The 7,500-nt window shown below is 33.5% G+C and overlaps 1 protein-coding gene across 1 annotated transcript in view; it reads left to right on the top strand.

Moving 5' to 3' along the window:
- The window catches only part of LOC123520303 (protein turtle homolog A-like), a 78,134-nt gene extending 77,277 nt beyond the window's left edge, over positions 1 to 857 (top strand). Inside the window, exon 13 of the mRNA XM_045282490.1 lies at positions 1 to 857. This exon is cut by the window's left edge and continues 1,229 nt beyond it. The gene's annotated coding sequence lies outside the window, so the exon portion shown is untranslated.
- The last annotated feature ends 6,643 nt before the right edge of the window (positions 858 to 7,500 follow it).

Raw genomic sequence — 7,500 nt, 5'->3', positions numbered from 1 at the left:
TTCAAATATATATAAAACAAAGGATCATGCAAAGTTTTGAGTGAAAGTGACGTGAGTGAAAGTGATGTCTTGCCGGAGTGATCTTGAAGTGAAAATGACAACATGTTCTGCCGCAGAGTAGGTCCAGGATGCATAATGGGTGAAAGTGAGATCCTGCATTAGTGAACATGACACGAACATGACTCACGCAGGGGAACAAAACAGGAGAATCATAAATCGCGGTGAAAGTGAAGGAAAAATGACGCCAATTGAAATGAATGAAGTAAAAATGACGTCAACTGAAATGAATTAATAAGTGAACATGACAAAATGAAAGTGACATGTAGCAAACGTGTAGAGAAGTCAAGATTTTTAGCGAATATGAGCTCAAAGGAAGAGAAAATGAGGAAAAGAACATGAGGACGATAAAACACAACACAAAACACGAATATGAAACGAAAGTGAGCAATATTAACAAAAAAAGATGAAAATGACAAAAAAAATGATGAAATTGAAGGTGAGTGAATATGAAAATGACCTCAAAACTGACACACAGGGCTTGAAAATGTTACGGGTTGACTTACACAGTGAACATGACTCCTACTTATCAATGAGGAGACATGAAGGTGAGAGAAAGTGAAGGTGGTGAAAGTGAAATACAAATAGATGAACCTATAGACAAATATGAGGTCCAGGGAAAGTGATGAGGCTCTGATAGTGAGATAGTGATATAGTGAAGGTGAGGAGTGAACATGATTAAAAAAAAAACATTATAAATCGCCCGAAAATGAAGGAAAAGAAGTGAAAATGAAGAAAAAACGTAAAAAATAAGGAAAAAGTTTTGAAAAGCGTAAAATGAAGAAAAGAAAATGAAAAAAATGAAAATGAAATAAAAAAAAAATAAAAAAAAGAACGTGAAAAAAAATGAAAAGAAAATGAAAACTGAAGAAAAATAAAGAGAAAAAAAAAGAGAAAATAAAAAAAACGAGATAGTGAAAATGAGAAAGTGACTCAACAGACACGACGAAAGTGAAATGAAAGTGAAATGAAGGTGAAAATGGGAGAGAAACACACACACACACACACACACACACACACACACACACACACACACACACACACACACACACACACACACACACACACACGCAAAACAAGGCACGCGAATATGAGCGAGGGATTTTGAGTGCATTTAGAGACGAACGCATGGCGATAGTGAAAGTGAAGGTGAAGATTTTCGCAACGTACAGTGAAAAAAAATACGATGAAATAGTTGCGTTTACGGTAAAATGAATGAATATGAGGTAGGTTTTACGGTGTGAAAGTGAATAAAAACGGTGAATATGACGAAGGTGTATTAAGAAGAAGGTGAGGGAGAAAGCAAGATTGAAAAAAAAAAGAGAGAAGGAAAAAAAAACACAAGATTGGAATAAGTGAAAGTGAAAAAAGGAAAAAAAAACTAGATGGAGTGAAAGTGAAAGTGAAAATGACAAGGGAAAACAAGACAAAATAGATGAAAATGACAAGGAAAAACAAGGAAAAAAGTGAAAATGACAAGGAAAAAACAGGAAAAAAAGTGAAAATGACAAGACAAACAAGGAAAAAGAGAAATGACAAGGAAAAACAAGGAAAAAAGTGAAAATGACTAGGAAAAACAAGAAAAAAGTGAAATGACTAGGAAAGGATTGGAAAAGTGAAAGTGAGAAGAAAAACAATTGAAAAGTGAAAATGATAAGGAAAATCAAGGAAAACACTGAAAATGACAAGGAAAAAAACAGGAAAAAAAGTGAAAATGAGAAGGATATGGATTGAGAAAGTGAAGATGAGAAGGAAAATGAAAAGAAAATGAAAGGAAAATGAAAACGAAATTGAAAAAAGAAATGAAAAAAAAATGAAAATGAAAGAAGAATAAGCAAATAAATACAAAAAAACAATAAATAAAAGAAATAATAAAAAAATGACAATAATAGCGAGAGAATAGAATAAATAGAAGAATAAAAATAAAATAAAAAAATACAATAAAGAGAACACAAAGAACAACAAAAATATAAAAAAAAATACAAGAATAAGAGAAAATAAAATAATAATGATGAAAAATTATTAGGCAATGATAAAGAAGAAGAAGAAGAAGAAGAAGAAGAAGAAGAAGAAGAAGAAGAAGAAGAAGAAGAAGAAGAAGAAGAAGAAGAAGAAGAAGAAGAAGAAGAAGAAGAAGAAGAAGAAGAAGAAGAAGAAGAAGAAGAAGAAGAAGAGTCCCACCACCACCACCACCACTACTACTACTACTACTACTACTACTACTACTACTACTACTACTACTACTACTACTACTACTACTACTACTACTACTACTACTACTACTACTACTACTACTACTACCACCACCACTACTACTACTACTACTACTACTACTACTACTACCACCACTACTACTACTACTACTACTACTACTACTACTACTACTACTACTACTGAGAAACAATGACTCAAATTTCAGTGATAGTGAGGGAGACAAACTGGTGAAAGTGAAGGAAAGTGAAGAAAGGAAGGAGAGAGAGAGAGAGAGAGAGAGAGAGAGAGAGAGAGAGAGAGAGAGAGAGAGAGAGAGAGAGAGAGACGTGCAGCTCTCTTAAAACACTGCACGTAAAACTCTCAACAATTTACGAAGCGGGAGATAAAAAAGAAAAGAAAAGAAAAGAAAAGAAAAGAAAAGAAAAAAAAAAGAAGAAAATCGAAACTTAATGAAAATAAAAGAACGAACGTAAAATTTTGGACCTTTTTTTACTTGAGAAACGAAAAAAAAAAAAAAATGAAAATAATGGAAAAATAAAAATGAATAAATAAATAAATGAAGAAATATCAACAGAAAACGGAGGAAATAAATAGAAAATGAAGAAAAAATGGAAAAAAAGAAAATACAGAGGAAATTAAAGAAAAGAAAAAGAAAACGAGAGAAAATGGAAACAAGTACAAATTATTAAAGAGAGAAAAATAAAGTAAAGAAAAAAGAAAAGAGGAAAATGAATAAAAATAAGGAAAATATAAGAAAAGAAAACGGAAAATTAGACAAAAAAAGAAAATAAAACAGAAATATAAGAAAAAAATCAAGAAAATGCGGGAAATTTCAAGACAAAAATTAAAAAAGCGAAAAATTAAGAAGAAAAAAAAGGAAAAAGAAGGAAAAAGGAAAATAGAAAAGAAAGATAGAAAAAGGCGAAAGGAAACAGACAAAAGGGAAAATTCAAGACAAAAACGGGAAAAAAACAAGAAAATATTTAAAATTTGCTCAAAAAAAAGACAAACTTTCAAATTTGATAGGAAAATAAAAAATATATACAAAAAATGAGAAATTGGAAAAAAAATTAGGTTATAAAGAAAAAGAAAGGAAAAAAGAAAAGAAAGAAGAGAAAAAGGAAAAGGAAAAGAAAAAGAAAAGGAAAAGAGAAAAAGAAAATTAATGATTAAAGCTCAAAATTAAAAAACAAATTAGAAAAGAAAAAAAATAATGAAAAACTAAAAAAATCAATGAAAATTAGAAAAGAAAAAGAAAAGAAAAGGAAAAACTAAAGGAAAAAAAATATTAATGGAAGAAACTCAAAATTTTCTAAAAAACAACAAAATTAGAAAAAAAGAAATAAAGAAAATAGAGAAAAAGAAGAAAGGAAAAGAAAAGAAAAGAAAAGGAAAAAAAAGAAAAAGAAGAAAAAAAGAAAAACGAAAAAAAACTATTAATACAAAAACAAACAAGAAAAAAAATGTGAAAAGAAGAAAAGAAAAGAAAAAGAAAAAGAAAAAACAGGAAAAAAAACAGCAATAAAACAAAAAGACAACAAAACAATGAAAAGAAGGAAAAGAAAAGAAAAGAGAAAATGAATGAAAAATAATGGAAAAAAATCAATAAATAAACTAAACATTTTGAAAACATTGAAGTCTTCCTGAAATAAAGTTTTTTTTTTGTATCTATAAAAATGATAATATTAAAACACGAACTGGCACCTCCTTCACTACCCTCCTGAGAGAGAGAGAGAGAGAGAGAGAGGGAGAGAGAGAGAGAGAGAGAGAGAGAGAGAGAGAGAGAGAGAGAGAGAGAGAGAGAGAGAGAGAGAGAGAGAGAGAGAGAGAGAGAGAGAGAGAGAGAGAGAGAGAGAGAGAGAGAGAGAGATTTTTAATTTTTTTTTTTTCCTTGTGTGAGAGAGAGAGAGAGAGAGAGAGAGAGAGAGAGAGAGAGAGAGAGAGAGAGAGAGAGAGAGAGAGAGAGAGAGAGAGAGAGAGAGAGAGAGAGAGAGAGAGAGAGATTCTAAACAGTGAAAAATAATATTAACCTACACGTGTGTCTGTCTGTTTATCTGTCTGTCTGACTGTCTGACTGTCTGTGTGTGCGCGCGCGTGTGTGTACGGGAGGGTAGTGAAGGAAGGAGGTATGTACGTAAATCTAAGTACACATAAACGTACATATGTATACACGAAGTTATAACCATATTGTGTATGTACGCATGTATGTATGTATGTATGTATGTATGTATGTATGTATGCTAAGAGTAAATTCAATGCATAAATAAATCAAATACAATTAAATTCAATTAAATACAAGAATTAAGTGACGCCATGTTTGTTCCTTCGTTTGTTGGTTTGTTGTGTGTCTTCAGTCAAGCATGTCAAATTTTACACAATTTTTATATACCAGCGTGTGTGTGTGTGTGTGTGTGTGTGTGTGTGTGTGTGTGTGTGTGTGTGTGTGTGTGTGTGTGTGTGTGTGTGTGTGTGTGTGTGTGTGTGTGTGTGTGTGTGTGAATCTTACGCACAAAAAGGCAAAAAAAAAATGGTCAAAAATATACATGAAATAAGTGTGTGTGGTGGTGGTGGTGGTGGTGGTGGTGGTGGTGGTGGTGGTGGTGAATCAAATAATAATAGCTTTTTTTTTTATTTAAATTTCACTTATTATTCTATTTATTTATCTATCTGTCTGTCTGTCTGTCTGTCTGTCTGTCTGTCTGTCTGTCTGTCTGTCTGTCTGTCTATCCATTTATTCATCTATTTCTGTGTTATGCCATTCACTTAGAGAGAGAGAGAGAGAGAGAGAGAGAGAGAGAGAGAGAGAGAGAGAGAGAACCATTCCCCATTGGACCACTCAACTCCACTTCCTCTTTCCTTCCTCTCTCTCTCCCTCTCCCTCTCTCTCTCTCTCTCTCTCTCTCTCTCTCTCTCTCTCTCACTAAACCACATCCGGAGACCAATTTGAGCAAGCCCGGAAGTTAATCGTATGCACACTGCCACATTAAACCCGGGAGAGGGGAGAGAGAGAGGGAGAGGGGAGGGAGAGAGGGGAGAGAGAGGGAGAGGGACTTGTGTTACGGCTGGACCAGTTGTAGTTAGCCCGGAGAGAGGAGAGGGGAGAGGGAGAGGGAGAGGAGAGGAGAGGAGAGGAGAGGAGAGGAGAGAGAGAGAGAGAGAGAGAGAGAGAGAGAGAGAGAGAGAGAGAGAGAGAGAGAGAGAGAGAGAGAGTGTTCAGTGTGTCTATTTTCATCTCACAGTAAAATTATCATTATTATTATTATTATTATGAGAGAGAGAGAGAGAGAGAGAGAGAGAGAGAGAGAGAGAGAGAGAGAGAGATTGTATTTATTTTATTTCACCAAATTATTATTAATATTATCATCATTATCATTTTCATTATTATTATTACCATGAGAGAGAGAGAGAGAGAGAGAGAGAGAGAGAGAGAGAGAGAGAGAGAGATATCAGTATATCTATATTCACTCTCACCAAATCATTATTATTATTATTATTATCATTATTATTATTATTATTAAACTTATCTATAACCACCACCACCACCACCACCACCACCACCACCACCACCACCACCACCACCACCACCACCAGGTAGCACTAATGAAGCACAACAGGTACAAAATCTCACCTGTGAATAACTAAACACAAAAAAAATCAAGAAAATGAACAAAACAAAGGCAAAGAAAACGGGAAGCAGGTCACTTTACAATAGTCCCTCCATTAAATGAATAGAAAACGGAGATACTATTGAAAAAAATTAATGGCCATTTTTTGTGCCAGAGAGAGAGAGAGAGAGAGAGAGAGAGAGAGAGAGAGAGAGAGAGAGAGAGAGAGAGAGAGAGATTCTTATCATAAACATCACTATCTCACAAACTCGGCGAAAAGGAAAGATAGAGACGAAAGAGAGAGAGAGAGAGAGAGAGAGAGAGAGAGAGAGAGAGAGAGAGAGAGAGAGAGAGAGAGAGAGAGAGAGAGGAAATAATAAAAGGAAATACGAGAAAAGAAGGAGAAAAAGAGAGACAGATGAAGAAAGAGAAGAACAAGACAAGGAAAGAGAAAATAAAGAAGAAAAAGAAGAAAAGAGAGAAAGAGAGAAAAATAGAGAAAATAGAGAAAATGGAAGAAGAAAGGACGAGAGAAATTAAAGATAAAAGAGAGAAACGAGATAGACACGAAGAAAGAAAGAAAGAAAGAAAAGAAAAGAGAAAGAGAAAATAGAGAAAAGAAAAGAAGAAGAGAGAGAGAGAGAGAGAGAGAGAGAGAGAGAGAGAGAGAGAGAGAGAGAGAGAGAGAGAGAGAGAGAGAGAAATGAAAGATAAAAGATAGAAAAAAGAAAGAAAGAAAGAAAATAAAGATAGGAAATATATTAATCCGGATACGGTTTTGGATTTACGATCAAGAAATGAGAAAATAAGACGACCGTAACAGGGATCGTAAAAAAGAAAACGGGAATCGCCCACAGAAAACGGGAGACTGAGAAGAACAATAAGAGAAAACGGGATGCTATTTATGGAGGACTTAAAGAAAATGGATATAAAGAGAAAGAAAACGGATTGATTATTGAAAAAGAAAACGAAAGGTCACAGTGAAAGAAAACGGTTGCTATTTAATGGGAGGACTTAAAGAAAATGGTGATATTAAGAGAAAGAAAACGGGATGCTATTTAATGGGAGGACAAAGAAAATGGTGATATTAGGAGAAAGAAAACGGGATGCTATTTAATGGGGGAACTTAAAGAAAATGGTGATATTAAGAAAGAAAACGGGATGCTATTTAATGGGAGGACAGAAAATGGTGATATTAGGAGAAAGAAAACGGGATGCTATTTAATGGGAGGACAAAGAAAATGGTGATATTAGGAGAAAGAAAACGGGAGAACACAAAAGAAGTCCAAATGGAGAGTTTGATGGTACTAGTCATACTTCACTAACACTTCAATACATGCATGTCAAAGTACCCCAGTTTTTCTTTTTTTTCTCTTTTTTTTTCATTACATGCAACACAAAACAGCAATACAATATCATTACAATTTTTTTTTTACATCATGCAACACAAAAGCATCGAAATATATTAAAATTGTGGGTTTTTTTATATTATGCAACACAAAACAGCAATACAATATCATTACAATTTTTTTTTACATCATGCAACACAAAAGCATCGAAATATATTAAAATTGTGGGTTTTTTTTTATATCATGCAACACAAAATCATTGCAATACATTATAA

The sequence above is a fragment of the Portunus trituberculatus genome, chromosome 7, assembly GCF_017591435.1.
Source record: "Portunus trituberculatus isolate SZX2019 chromosome 7, ASM1759143v1, whole genome shotgun sequence".
In the NCBI taxonomy this organism is placed as follows: domain Eukaryota; kingdom Metazoa; phylum Arthropoda; class Malacostraca; order Decapoda; family Portunidae; genus Portunus; species Portunus trituberculatus.
Note: the sequence above shows the minus strand (reverse complement) of the source record. Positions and strands in the feature narration are given on the sequence as shown.